Source organism: Capra hircus, unplaced genomic scaffold (genome assembly GCF_001704415.2).
Source record: "Capra hircus breed San Clemente unplaced genomic scaffold, ASM170441v1, whole genome shotgun sequence".
Lineage (NCBI taxonomy): Eukaryota > Metazoa > Chordata > Mammalia > Artiodactyla > Bovidae > Capra > Capra hircus.
Genome location: NW_017211861.1, coordinates 1 through 14,240, shown reverse-complemented (window position 1 = coordinate 14,240; position 14,240 = coordinate 1). Strand labels below are relative to the sequence as shown.

Here is a 14,240-nt window from a genome sequence, read left to right as displayed (position 1 = left end):
GAATAAATAAAGCTATTTTAGTGTCAGGTAAGAGCACTGGAGAAGAACAGAATAGCAGAGACTTGTAAGAGGAAAGTATATGAAGCTCATTGCTCACAGCTACAGGGCACTCAGGGAGGATGGGTAGTTGTCTCAGTCCTCTCTAGCCCACCCGTCCCCTATGTCCCTCTGATCAGACACCAGCTTTCTTGGAACTTTCCATTCTCCTAGCTGGTGGGCATGAACTGACCATACCTGAGCAGATGACTCCTGCATCCTCGCTGTGATCACAGTAGTGCTTCCCCCAGCCCCAGGAAGGGCACCTCCACACGTGGGACTCCTTTCCTGTGCACTTCACGTTGCCCAGCCAAATGGGCCCTGATCCCGCCCAAAGGAAGAAGAGAGAGTGGCTTAGGGCTTTTCCACAGCCCAGTTGTCTGCACACCACGCGGGCATCATCCAGGTCCCAGCTGTATCACAGATGGTGCCCCAGGAGCCCTGGTCAAGGATCTCCACTCTCCGGCGCAGGGACTCCCGTCCACCAGGCGGAGCTGTCTGCTACCTGAGGAGAGAGAATGGGACACGGGTTGACCTGGAGAATGAGAAGGTCTTCTCCCTGTGGGACCCTCACCTGAGCAGTAGGAGGCGCTCTCCTCTGAGGCTGCAGACTCTGCTGGTTCTGATATGGAGTCTTTGCACTCGTGCAGAAGGCAATGGCAACCCACTCCAGTACTCTTGCCTGGACAATCCCATGGACAGAGGAGCCTGGTAGGCTGCAGTCCATGGGGTCGCTAAGAGTCAGACACGATTGAAGCGACTTGGCAGCAGCAGCAGCAGCAGGCAGCAGGATTGCACTGGGGCAGCAGCTGGGTCTGGTTTCTTACAGCAGTGGCAAGAGAATTAATAAGGTTGAAAAGTAGGAGGAAAGGTTAAAAAAAAAGTAAAGAAAGTTAAATAATGTCTATCAGTGCTGCACTTTAAGTAAATAATGAAGTAGAGAATTAAACCTAAAATTTTCCACTTCCAGGGAGAATGGAGTTCACAGCAGGCCAATGTGTCTTGCTGGGTCTTTCTAGATACAACTTTAAAAGCTGGAAAATGTTTTTTAAGAAACAGTAAATGTATTCGACATTTGTTAACACAACATGGACTAAATATGCTAAAATTCTAAAGAGTGGAGATTATTTCAATGTTAGTCCAAGGATCTATAGCTTCTTTTTCTCTGTGGGAATTTGCCAGTTCATTGCATAATTTAATGATTCAGAATCTGGGCTCTGACAAGCAGAGGACTACTGTTGTGACAGGAAGCCAGGATAATCTGGGGGTTACCTGGTGCTGGAGAGACAAAATTAGAGTCTTGAGAGCCTCTCTCACACAGCAGTTTTCTCCTCAAATCTTTGCCCAGTATATAAGCTGTGAAGGGCAGGAAGCTAGAGAACTATATAAAAAGACTTGGAAAGCAGAGTCTTTTTCATTATTTTGGGTACTTAGCTACCAAAGAATATAGGCTCTGAACTGAAATCTCTGAAAGGCTATGTCATAGGGACAGAGAAATCAGAGGTGGACTGAGTGCTACCAAAACTGCAACCCATACTTGTTACAGCTCAGTTTTAGGTTATATTTAGATGTTTGGGTGGTACACACCCCTTCCCCCTACCTGCCTAGGAAAACAAAGGGTAAATCCTTTCAGGTGTTAGAAAATGTATCAGGAGTATCTTACTTTTCATATATAATTTATAGCACTCAATAAAAAGTGACATGACATTTGAGAAACTAGGATAACATGACAAATGACCAAAGTGAAAAAAGATAAGAGAATGCAGAGACACCTATGATAGAAATGCTGGACTTAGCAGATAAGGATTTTGACTACAATCAATGTATTTAGGGGAAAAGAGAGAAGAAGAGAATAAGCAGGTAAAAAGATGAAAAAATAACAAATAATTATAAATAAATAAAAGTTTAAGGAACTATTGCAACCTAAAATAAAATATCTAGGTTTAAAAGTGAATGAATAAGTTAAAAGAATTTTATATAGAACTTAGAATATAGTGATTAGAGGAGTCTGGTGACTGCAGCCATGAAATTAAAAGACGCTTACTCCTTGGAAGAAAAGTTATGACCAACCTAGATAGCATATTCAAAAGCAGAGACATTACTTTGCCAATTAAGGTCCGTCTAGTCAAGGCTATTTTTTCCTGTGGTCATGTATGGATGTGAGAGTTGGACTGTGAAGAAGGCTGAGCACCGAAGAATTGATGCTTTTGAACTGTGGTGTTGGAGAAGACTCTTGAGAGTCCCTTGGACTGCAAGGAGATCCAACCAGTCCATTCTGAAGGAGATCAGCCCTGGGATTTCTTTGGAAGGAATGATGCTAAAGCTGAAACTCCAGTACTTGGCCACCTCATGTGAAGAGTTGACTCATTGGAAAAAACTTTGATGCTGGGAGGGATTGGGGCAGGAGGAGAAGGGACGACAGAGGATGAGATGGCTGGATGGCATCACTGACTCGATGGATGAATCTGAGTGAACTCCGGGAGTTGGTGATGGACAGGGAGGCCTGCGTGCTGTGATTCATGGGGTTGCAAAGAGTCAGATTTGACTGAGCAACTGAACTGAACTGAACTGAAAGATGAGAGATGAGAAAGAGAAGAAAGAGGAGGAGGAGGGGAGAAGAGATACAGAGACAGACAGACAGAACTGCAGAAGTAACATCTGAAGATAACAATAGAGAATTTTTTAAAAAAATAATGGAGGAGTATGAAAACCCCCACTCCTAGTAAAGCTGCTGAAAATCAAAAGGAAAAAGGAAAATCTGGAATAATAACAGATTTATTTAATACAAAAGGAGGGGGAAAAAGGAGATAAAAAGGATCATAAAGAGTGTGGATCAATTAAAAGCAAATGGCAGATACCAACACATCAATATCAGTAATTGCATTTACAGTGAATGGATTAAGATAAAACAACATTGACACAAATGTTACTTGCAAAATGCCCACCTTATATTATGAAAGCAAAGAATGGTTGAAAGTAAAATGATGGAAAAAATGTACTAACTGTAACAAAACTGGAGTAGCTATATCGATGTCCCAGAAAGTAGACTTTAAGCCAAGATACACTGAATTAAAGAGGAAATTTTCATGATTTAATGAGATGCACCCTTAATAAAGATATTTTAGACAACAAAATTCAAGATAACAGAACATAACTTAGAAACATACTTGACAGAGTGAAAAGAAGAAATAGACAAAATCACAATCAAAATGGGGGATTATTAGCAGATCTTTTTCAGTAGCATGCAGACCAAACATACAAAAAACAGAGAATAATTCAGTAGATGTACAACAACATAGTCAGCACATTTAACTAAGTAACACATAGAGCAACGCACCCAACACTGCAAGAGTTCACATTACTGTACATGCACGCGGAACTTTTACCAAAATGACCACATAATAGGACAAAATCTTTCACTCTTTGAATTCATACAGAATATTTACTCTGACCACAGTGGAATAAAATTAAAAAACTAATAAGGAAATATTTATAGCCACCTCTATTTGGGGAAATTCAGCAAGATCCTTCCAAACACCACCTGAGTCTGGGAATAAATTTAAACCTTACAAAATATTGTGAAATAATGATAATAAACACAAAATAATGGTATGATAAATTCTTCTAATGAAACTCAAGTAGTGCCTAAGGGAAGTTTACACCCTAGATTTAAAGAGGAAAGACTGAAAGTGAAAAAAAGTAAGCTTCCAATTAAGAAACTAGATGAGAAAGTCTAAAGAATGTAGAATGTTGGGGTTAATTTAAAAAGGAACAAAAATTAATGAAAAAGAAGGTAAGCATAAGATAGAAAATATGGAAGAAAACCCTTTAAACATGGCTCATTTAAAAACTGATGAACACTGAGCAATACTAATGCAGAGCAGAGAGAAGATGCAGCTAACAATACCAAGAATGAAAAGGGCATCAGTATAGATCATACAGATGTTTCTGTCATACTTTTTGTGCTGTTGTTTGTTTGTTTTTTGGCTGTGCTGTTGCTCATGGGATCATAGTTCCCAGGTCAGGGATTGAACCTGGACCCATGACAGTGGAAGCCCAGAGATTTAGCCCTGGATTACATAGTTTTATTAGTACATTTTATACATTTTTTGTGGATTAGTACAGATAAAGTGTCATTTCTCCACAGCCTTGCCAACACTAAGTGTCTTTAAAAGAAAAAAAAAAAACAGTCATTCTGACATGTGTGAGATGATATCTCTTTGTGGTTTTAATTTACATTTCCCTGATGACTGACAATGTCAAGCATATTTCCATATACATATTTGCCATTTGTATGACTTCTTCAGAGAAATGTCTATTCAAGCCCTTGGCCAATTTTTTAATTGAGTTATTAGGTTTTATGTTTGTTTTTTTTTTTTTAAGTTATAGGAGTTCCTTATATTTTTGGAAATTAAAACCTTATATAATTTGTGCTAGCTTGCTTTTTCACTCTGTTGATCTTTCATTTGGTTTCTGGAAGCTTTTTAGTTTGGTATATTCCCACTTGTCTATTTTGCTTTGTTGCCTGTACTTTTGATGTCATATCCATGAACTCATGAAACCGTGTGCTTTTATTTTGTGATGGAGCTAAGATATCACATATCTAAAATGCAATTCTTAATTTAATTTTATGGGATATGTATAAGACATATTGCATCCATTGAAAAAATATACATCTGATACAATCATTGGCTGTATTGAAGTATGAAGTTTCATCCATGAACTGATTCAAATGAATTCTTTTTAAAGTAATAATCGCTTGGCTGATGGACATCTAAACAGTTTATTCAATTCCAGAAGAGTAAATAGACATTTCTCCAACATACCTAACAAACCGCAGAGGTACACTTCACACCAGTCAGAATATCCAAAAATCTGCAAGCAATAAATCCCTCCTACAAATGCAAACTAGTACAGGGAGAACAGTATGGAGATTCCTTAAAAATTGCAAATAGAACTGACACAGCAAAATACACATTTGTTGTTCATTTTCAGCAATCGGAAATTAGGTTTTGAATATTCTTTAGTGGAACTATAAAATTGTTTGCAGAAAATAAACGATTCAATGTTATTTTGAGATAAAAAATGGCATTTGAAACATTGCACTAAAGGCAGACGTCAAAAAAGTAAAGCATTACAGATTTGACCACATAACCCACCCATGCACATATACAACCTTAAAAATATATGTAAAATATGGGGAAAACTTACAAAAATATTTAAGAAAAACAGTTAAGTGATGTTTGTTTATAAAGAGTTCCTATGAATAAATAAGAAATTTTAAAACATTCTAGAGAAAAAATATTGTCATGAAAGATATAAAGACAGTATATAAGAAAGAAGATAATATTTTTTATATAGTGTTTGTGAAGTCACTCAGTCATGTCCAACTCTTTGCAACCCCATGGAGTATAGAGTCCATGGAATTCTCCAGGCGAGAATATGGAGTGGGTACCCATTCCCTTCTCCAGGGAGTCTTCCCAACCCAGGGATCAAACCCAGGTCTCCCACATTGCAGGCAGATTCTTTACCAGCTGAGTCACAAGGGAAGCCCAAGAATACTGTAGTGAGTAGCCTATCCTTCTCCAGCATAAAATCCGCCTGCCATGGCAGGCGGATTCTTTACCAGTTGACCTATGGAGGCCCTTATGTGGATAAAAAACATCATGTTATGAAGAAAATATACTCTCTTTTAAAATTAAGTATTTATTTGGTTGTGCTGGGTTTTAGTTGCAGCATGCAAATTCTTACTTGTGGGATCATAAGAGAAAAAAATTGTAACTGCATGTGGTGATGGATATTACTGTATGTGTGGTGATTTACCAATATGTACAAATACATAAACACTATGTTTACACTTAGAACTAATATAATGTTATGAGAATTACGTCTCAATTAAAAATTTTAACAAACAAGGTTGGAATATGTGGATTAAATTAGTTTCATTCTTACCTCATTTAAGCTTCTCTGGTGGCTCAGACAGTAAAGAATCTGACTTCAGTATAGGAGACCCGATTTCATACCTGGGTCAGGATGACCCCCTGGAGAAGGAATGGTAACCCATTCCAGCATTCTTGCCTGGAGAATCCCACGGACAGAGGAGCCTGGCAGGCTACAGTCCATGTGGTCACAAAGAGCACAACTGAGCAACTAACATTTTCACTTTATGTCATTTTGTGAACCCAAATTAAACTCATCACTTAGATTTTAAAATATCAAATCTCACTGCATCCTACAGGGTTGGGACAGACACACAGAAACAGACAGTAAGTCACCTTCACACGAGATATAGACTTCCTCCTTGGGAGAGCATGAAGTGTAATTCCAAGGGTCAGAAGGACACTGCCAGAGAGAGGTGTCTGTTTTCCGACAGCGGATTCCATCCACCCACCGGGGTCTAGAACCTTCCCTGAGACCAACAGAAGAGTTGAGGGTTCCACTGTCCCCACAGCCAAGCTGTCTGCAGATCACGGACACAGTGATGTCTTCCATGGGGCTGCGGCAGACACTGCCCCAGGTCCCATTGTAGAAAACTTCCAGCCACCCAGCACACTGCTGGTCCTCGCTCACCATCCTGAGGGCCAGGAACTCTAAGGTTGAAAGGGGAGGAGACAGGACACAGTAAAAACTTTGCTGGATGTTCTAGGTTTTCCTTTCTTCTAGAAATGGTGAACATTCATCTCTGACCTTGTTCAAGAGAAACCCACTAGATGACAAGACTGACATCGCCTCCCTTTTAACTGACTTTGTCCATTTGTGTCTGTCTTTCTATTTCTACCACAATGGTGTAGTGGATATGAACTGAGAGGAAGACCAACCTACATGGGTGCTATTCAGGGAGGGGCAGCTGAATCCTGCTTCCTGATGAAATCTTTAAAGAGTATGTCAAAGGGATGTGATGTGGATATTAGGGAGATAGGGATAATAATTAATCCAAAAATGTCCACATCCCAATCTCTGCAACCTGTGAATATGTTACCATACCTGACAAGAGGGATTTACAGATGTGATTAAGGTAAGGACCTCGGGATGGTGAGATGATGTATTAACAATATGAGCCCAGTCTAAACACATCCTTAGACCCACTATCCTTAAAGTGGAATACTTTTCTTAGCTCCAGCTAGAGAGATGTGACTCTGGATAATGGTTGGAGGCCTGCAGCATTGCTGGTCTGAAATGGATGAAGGGTGCTGTGAAGGAAGGAATGTAGGTGGTTTCAAGAAGTTTGAAAAGGCAAGAAACAGATTCTCCCCTAGAGCCGCAAAAGTGATGCGGCCCTGCTGACGCCTTGATCCCAGCCCAGTGAGACCCCTGCTGGACATCTAAGCTAGAGAAGAGTAAGGAAATAAATATATGCTGTTTTAACCCACTAATTGGTAATTGTTAGGGAAGCAAACAGAAACTAGTACTGCGGGTTTAATTTTTTGTATATAACTGGAGAGAGAGAGCCCTGCTTTCAAGAAAACTGTAAGAAACGGCTCTGCCAGGAAACACTGCTGAGAAGAAAGGACCAGAACCTCAGCTGCTGCAGAAGGAAGTGAAAGCACCTTGTCTTCACATTTGCTGGAAAGACAGCTTCGTGAGAGGAAGCTTCCTTCTCTGGTCCTTTCAGCATCTCTCCCTCAGGGCTCAGACCCCGTCCTGGGGCCCCACCCCTCCCCAGCCTGTGGACAGTGTGCAGCGCGGACCTGAGCAGATGACCCCCGCGTCCTGCTTGTGTCTGCAGTCGTGCCGCCCCCAGCCCCGGGAAGGGCACCTCCACACGTGGGACTCGTTTCCAGTGCAGTTCAGGTCGTCCAGCCAGATGGGCCCTGATCCTGCCCGAAGTGAGCAGACCCCGTGGCATTGAGGGCTTCTCCACAGCCCAGCTGCCTGCACACCACGCGGGCATCTTCCAGGTCCCAGCCGTCATCACAGATGGTGCCCCAGGAGCCCTGGTCAAGGATCTCCACTCTCCCGGCGCAGGGACCGCCCCCGTCCACCAGGCGGAGCTGTCTGCTGTCTGAGGAGAGAGAAATGGACAATGGGGCAGTGACCCAGTGGTTGAGAAGGGTCTTCTGTCCTGTGGGACCCTCACCTGAGCAGTAAGGGGTGCTCTCCACTGAGGCCGCAGAGCCTGCTGGTTCTGCCATAGAGTCGTTGCACTGGGGCAGCACCTGGGTCTGGTTTCCTGAAGAAACAACAATGATCAGAAGTCTGGAAGGGTTGAAGAACAGGAAACTGAATTAAGGAAAATGACCTACTGATGGAGCCTAAGATGAAAGCTGTGACCAGCAGTAAAGTTATCATACTCTTAGTGTTAACCTTCTCCCTGGAGAGTTCTGTTTCTGACAGTACCACAGTTTCTGTTTTAACCCAAATGTTGCTGTAAGAATGAGTTAAGTAAGTTGTATCCCTAAATTTATCCCTGTGCTGTGCTTAGTCGCTCAGTCATGTCTGACTCTTTGTAACCCCTTGGACTATAGCCCACCATTATCCTGCCCATAGGATTTTCAGGCAAAAATAATGGAGTGGGTTGCCAAGCCATTCTCCAGGGGATCTTCCCAACCCAGGGATCAAACCAGGTCTTCCGCACTGCAGGCAGATTTTTTACCCTCTGAGCCACCAGGGAAGCCCAAAGCTATCCCTACGTAAGAAATTCAAATTAAAAGTTCAATTCTCTCGGGATCCTTCTTTTTTCTATAAAAAATTCTTTCTGAAGGATCTCTACAATTTCTTCAATGTGTATCTTTAGAACAAACACTTTTATAAAATAGATCTCATGAAAAACAGAAAGGAAAAAGGAGACATTAGAAAGAATTTCCCAGGGTGTTCAGCTGCTAGAGTTACCTGACGAGAATATATGTAGCCACAGTTAAAGTGCTTATGGAATTAATTGACAAAATGTGCATCTTTGCAGAGAAATGATACCAAAAACCAAATACTTCTAGAGCTGAAAAACTTGTTAGCTGCAATTAAGAACTAAGAATAAGTGTAGCCGCACATTAGCTCAGCATAAAGTTGAAACATCAAAATGCAAAATCAGAGGATATTCTTCAATTAATTCAGGTCACATAGCAAGAGTTCTGGTTATATTGTTGTATGGCAGTTTTTCCAAAAAACTTGTTCACTTCAGTTCAGTCCCTCAGTCATGCCAAACTCTTTGTGACCCAATTAACTGCAGCTTGCCAGGCTTCCCTGTTCTTCACCAACTTCTGGAGCTTGCTCAAACTCATGTCCATCAAGTCGGTGATGCCATCCAAGCATTGCATCCTCTGTCATCCTATTTTCCTCCTGCCCTCAAGCTTTCCCACCATCGGGGTCTTTTCCAATGAGTCAGCTCTTCTCATCAGGTGGCCAAAGTAGTGAAGATTTAGCTTCAGCATCAGTTCTTCCAATGAATATTCAGGACTAATTCCCATTAGGATCCACTGGTTTGATCTCCTTGCAGTCCAGGGGGCTCTCAAGAGTCTCCTCCAACACCACAGTTCAAAAGCATCAGTTCTTCGGTGCTCAACTTTCTTTATGGTCCAACTCTTATATCCATACATAACTACTGGAAAAATCACAGCTTGATCAGATGGACCTTTGTCAGCAAAGTGATGTCACTGCTTTTTAATATGCTGTCTGGGTTAGTCATAGCTTTTCTTCCAAGGAGCAAGCATCATTTAATTCATGGCTGCAGTCACCATCTGCAGTGATTTTGGAACCCAAGAAAATAGTTTGAGGAACCATTGTTTCCTCATCTATTTGCCATGAAATAATGGGACCAGATACCATGATCTTTGTTTTTTGAATGTTGAGTTTTAAGCCAGGGTTTTCACTCTTCTCTTTCACTTTCATCAAGAGGCTCTTCAGTTCCTGTTTGCTTTCTGCCATAAGGGTGGTGTCATCAGCATATCTGAGATTATTGATATTTCTCCTGACAATCTTGATTCCAGCTTGTGCTTCATCCAGCCCAGCATTTCACGTGATGTACTCTGCATATATGTTAAATAAGCAGGGTGACTATATACAGTCTTGACGTACTCCTTTCCAAATTTGGAAACAGTCTGTTGTTCCATGTCCAATTCTAATTGTTGCCTCTTGACCTGCACACAGATTTATCAGGAAGCAGGTAGGTGGTCTAGTAGTTCCATTTCTTGAAGAATTTTCCACAGATTGTTGTGATCCACAAAGTCAAAGCCTTTGGCATAGTCAATGAAGCGGAAGTAGAGGTTTTTCTGGAACTCTTTTTTGCTTTTTCTGTGATCCAACAGATGTTGGCAATTTGATAATATGAAAAAGCAAAACTTAATATATGAAGAAAAAAATATGTACTTAATTTTGCTTATGACTTTGGGTCATTAATCAGGAAAAAACTCAGTTTGGCAGTCTTTCAGTGGGGTCTTTCAGTGCTGCAATTAGATGTCACCTGGAGCTGAAGTCATTAAAGACTTGACTGAACTCTGGTTCTGTAAGGAAATTCCCAGAACTGTTCTAAGGATAAAGGAACATCATGTCCTCAACTGAATTCAGAAAGAATTTACATATTCAGGAAGAAATGGAGCAGAAGGAGAACAGAGAATGAAGGACACACACACAGAGAGATTAAAGCAAAATATTGATACTAACAATTAAAACCCAGGTAAAGGTCATAAATGAATTTTTATATTGTTTTCCCAACATTTTTATGTCTCAACATGCATCAAAACTGAAAGAATTAAAAGGTGAAAACAAGTCAAACAAAATTCATTGCCAGACACTTTCACAAAAATACTCATAACATCAAAAATAAAATACCTAGGAGAAGTCCTAGGAGAAGATGGGGAAAATCTCTGAAATTCAGGATCCAACCGAATGGAGGGATGTTTTATATCAATGATTTGGAAAACTCAACATTGTCAATGTCAATCATCCTCAAATTTCTATGTCTACTCTCAAATTTTTAAATCTAATCTCAACAATACCCTTAAGCTTTTCTTTTGGTGAAAATGACAAAGCTGAGTTCTAATTCATGCAAAATACAAGCAACCAAGAATGAACAGCACAGTTTGTAACAAAAGCAATGATATTAGAGGAGTTAATATAAAGTAATTCTGTAAATTAAAATTATTCAGACTAACTACAAAGTCTGAAATTCAGGCAGATAGTGAAGGAGAGAAGCCTGGTATGCTGTAGTCCATGGGGTCACAAAGAGTCAGACATGACATAGCGATTGAACAACAACAACTACGAAGTTATGATAGTTAAGAAAAATGCAGTATTAGTGCAAGGATAGACAAATGATAACATGGAACAGAATAGAGAGTCTCAAATAAGGCAGACATACTTGCCCTTCTGCTTATGACGAAGGCAGCACTGCAGTGGGGAAGAGTCTTTTCAGAAAAAGATTCTGAGTCAATTGGATGTCCATATGAACCCTGACCCTTATCTTACACAGATATCAATCCCGAAGGAATGCACAATAATATGCAAGAGAAAAATGCTAAAATTTCCATAAGATACTCTTAGAGAATGTTTTTACAATCTTCGAGTAGACGGCAGCCCATCAGGCTGCACTGTCCCTGGGATTCTCCAGGCAAGAATGTTGGAGAGGGTTGCCATTTCCAGTCCAATGCATGAAAGAGAAAAGTGAAAGTGAAGTCGCTCAGTCGTCTCCGACTCTTAACCACCCCATGGACTGCAGCCTACCAGGCTCCTCCGTCCACGGGATCTTCCAGGCAAAAATACTGGAGTGGGTTGCCACTTCCTTCTCCTTTAAAGAATATAAGAAGCATTAAATGTACAGAAAAATGTTGGTAAGATATATTTACACAAGAAATGAGATCATCAAAAGACACCGTTTGATTAAGCAAATGAAAATAAAAGACCAAGGGTTAAACATGGAAAATAAGTAACACATATTTGCTGCCAAAGACATTGTCATGGTAAGTTGTCATAGCATATTTGTAACAGTCAAGAACTGGAAAAAAAAGAGAAGACTCTACACATGGACATCACCAGATGGTCAACACCAAAATCAGATTGATTATATTCTTTGCAGCCAAAGATGGAGAAGCTCTATAGAGCTAACAAAAACAAGACCAGGAGCTGAAAGTGGCTCAGATCATGAACTCCTTATTACCAAATTCAGACCATCCTAGACAGCATATTCAAAAGCAGAGACATTACTTTGCCAACTAAGGTCAGTCTAGTCAAGGGTATGGTTTTTCCCGTGGTCATGTATGGATGTGAGAGTTGGACTGTGAAAAAGGCTGAGTGCCGAAGAACTGATGCTTTTGAACTGTGGTGTTGGAGAAGACTCTTGAGAGTCCCTTGGACTGCAAGGAGATCCAACCAGTCCATTCTGAAGGAGATCAGCCTGGGATTTCTTTGGAAGGAATGATGCTAAAGCTGAATCTTCAGTACTTTGGCCACCTCATGCAAAGAGTTGACTCACTGGAAAAGACTCTGATGCTGGGAGGGATTGGGGGTGAGAGGAGAAGGGGACAACAGAGGATGAGATGGCTGGATGGCAACACGGACTCGATGGACATGAGTCTGAGTGAACTCCGGGAGTAGGTGATGGACAGGGAGGCCTGGCATGCTGCGATTCATGGTGTCGCAAAGAGTCGGACACGACTGAGTGACTGAACTGAACTGAATACTGTCAGTAGAATGGATCAGTACATGGCCATGGGATCATTCAAAGCATATTCTACTCTAATAAAACAAATAAAGTGCTACAATACACAACATCATGTGTGAATCCCAAACATAATTTTGAGTTTATGAAATTAGATACAAAAGATGAAACATACGGCATCATTTTATATAAAGTTCAAACATTGATGAAACTCTCTATGTTAGTTGAAGTTAGGTAAGCGCTTTTTTCCCTGTCGAGGAGGGAAGACACAGATACTGGGGACAACAGTGACTCTGGTGCTGGGACATTCTCTTTGCTGCTCTGGGGTGGGCTTCATTATGAGCTCTATACTTACTGCTCCTACATTGTTTTCTATGATTACATGTAAGCAACAATGTTGCTTAAAAAATATATTATTCCCCTTCACACTTCTTGCCCTGACCTGAAAAATGAATGAACAATGAGAAGATCCATATTTCACCACAAAATCTCTGAAGCCCGTTTAACCTCACTCTCTACTCTTGGAGTCATTTCACTCCAGGAGCATCCTGAGTACCAGTAGCCCTCCCTCTCTCTTACCTGAGCAGATCACAGAGGCTGTGTTGCCATGGGAACAGTCAGGCCCACCCAGGGCAGTCACAGGACAACTCCACAGGAAGGACTCTGCCCAGAGCAGTGAAATCGGGCAGTTAAAATCTGACCACCTCCTTCCACCGAGTGTGGTCCTCCGGGGATGGAGATGGTGACTCCACAGCCGAGCTGACGACAGACAACATTGGCATTGGCCAGACTCCAGTGGGAGGCACAGAGTGCTCTCCATCGTCCAGAAATGTTCATCTCCACCTGCCCCTCACACTGAGAGGAGCCGTTTGTCATGAGCCGGACTTCTGAGTATGCTGGTAGAAGAAGGCAAAGTTTCAGCAAAATCACATGACTTTCTCACCTGAACAGGTGTTCACAGAGGTGAAAGGCCTGACCTGCAGCTCACCTGAACAGACAACCTCAGCAGCTCCACTGTGGTGACAATTGCCCCTGGACAGGACACTCTGGGGCAGACCCAGAGCTCAGGCTCCTCCCCCACACACCTGAACTCTTCAGCCCAGACCCAGGCACTGGACGTGCTGAAGAGCTCATGTCCCTGGACAGACACAGCCTTGCCACACCCCAGCTCTGCACAGATGACCTGGGCAGTGGGGAGTGTGAAGTTCCCATCAGACACTGGGATCCAGTCTTCTCCAGAATACACTTCTACTCGCCCTGAGCAGGGTCCGTCCCCTCCAGCCAGATGCACAAATCCTAAGAGGAAACAACAACAAAACCAGTCAATGTTCATGGTACTGACTTGGCAACTGGAAACTGCATGTCACAGGCAGTGGGGTAAAAGTTTTTCTTTTTAGAACTGGAGCATGAAGAGAGTCTTTGACAGTTAGTGTCATAATTTGAATTTTCATGAGCAGGTTTCTAAAGAGAAATCCAGGAGGATTACAAGGTCAGTTTGGAGTGGTTGAATCCTAAGAACATACACTTTGAGACTGGTTAGAAATGTGAATTCCTTGGTCTAGGAGGCCTGGAAAGTACAGAGCCCAATTCAGATCATTGGAATGGCTGAATACTGGAA

General features: G+C 41.6%; 1 pseudogene; it reads right to left on the bottom strand.

Annotated features, from left to right (window-relative positions):
- Window positions 1–234: 234 nt before the first annotated feature.
- Window positions 235–13,918, bottom strand: LOC108635206 (annotated as a pseudogene).
- Between the last annotated feature and the right edge of the window lie 322 nt (window positions 13,919–14,240).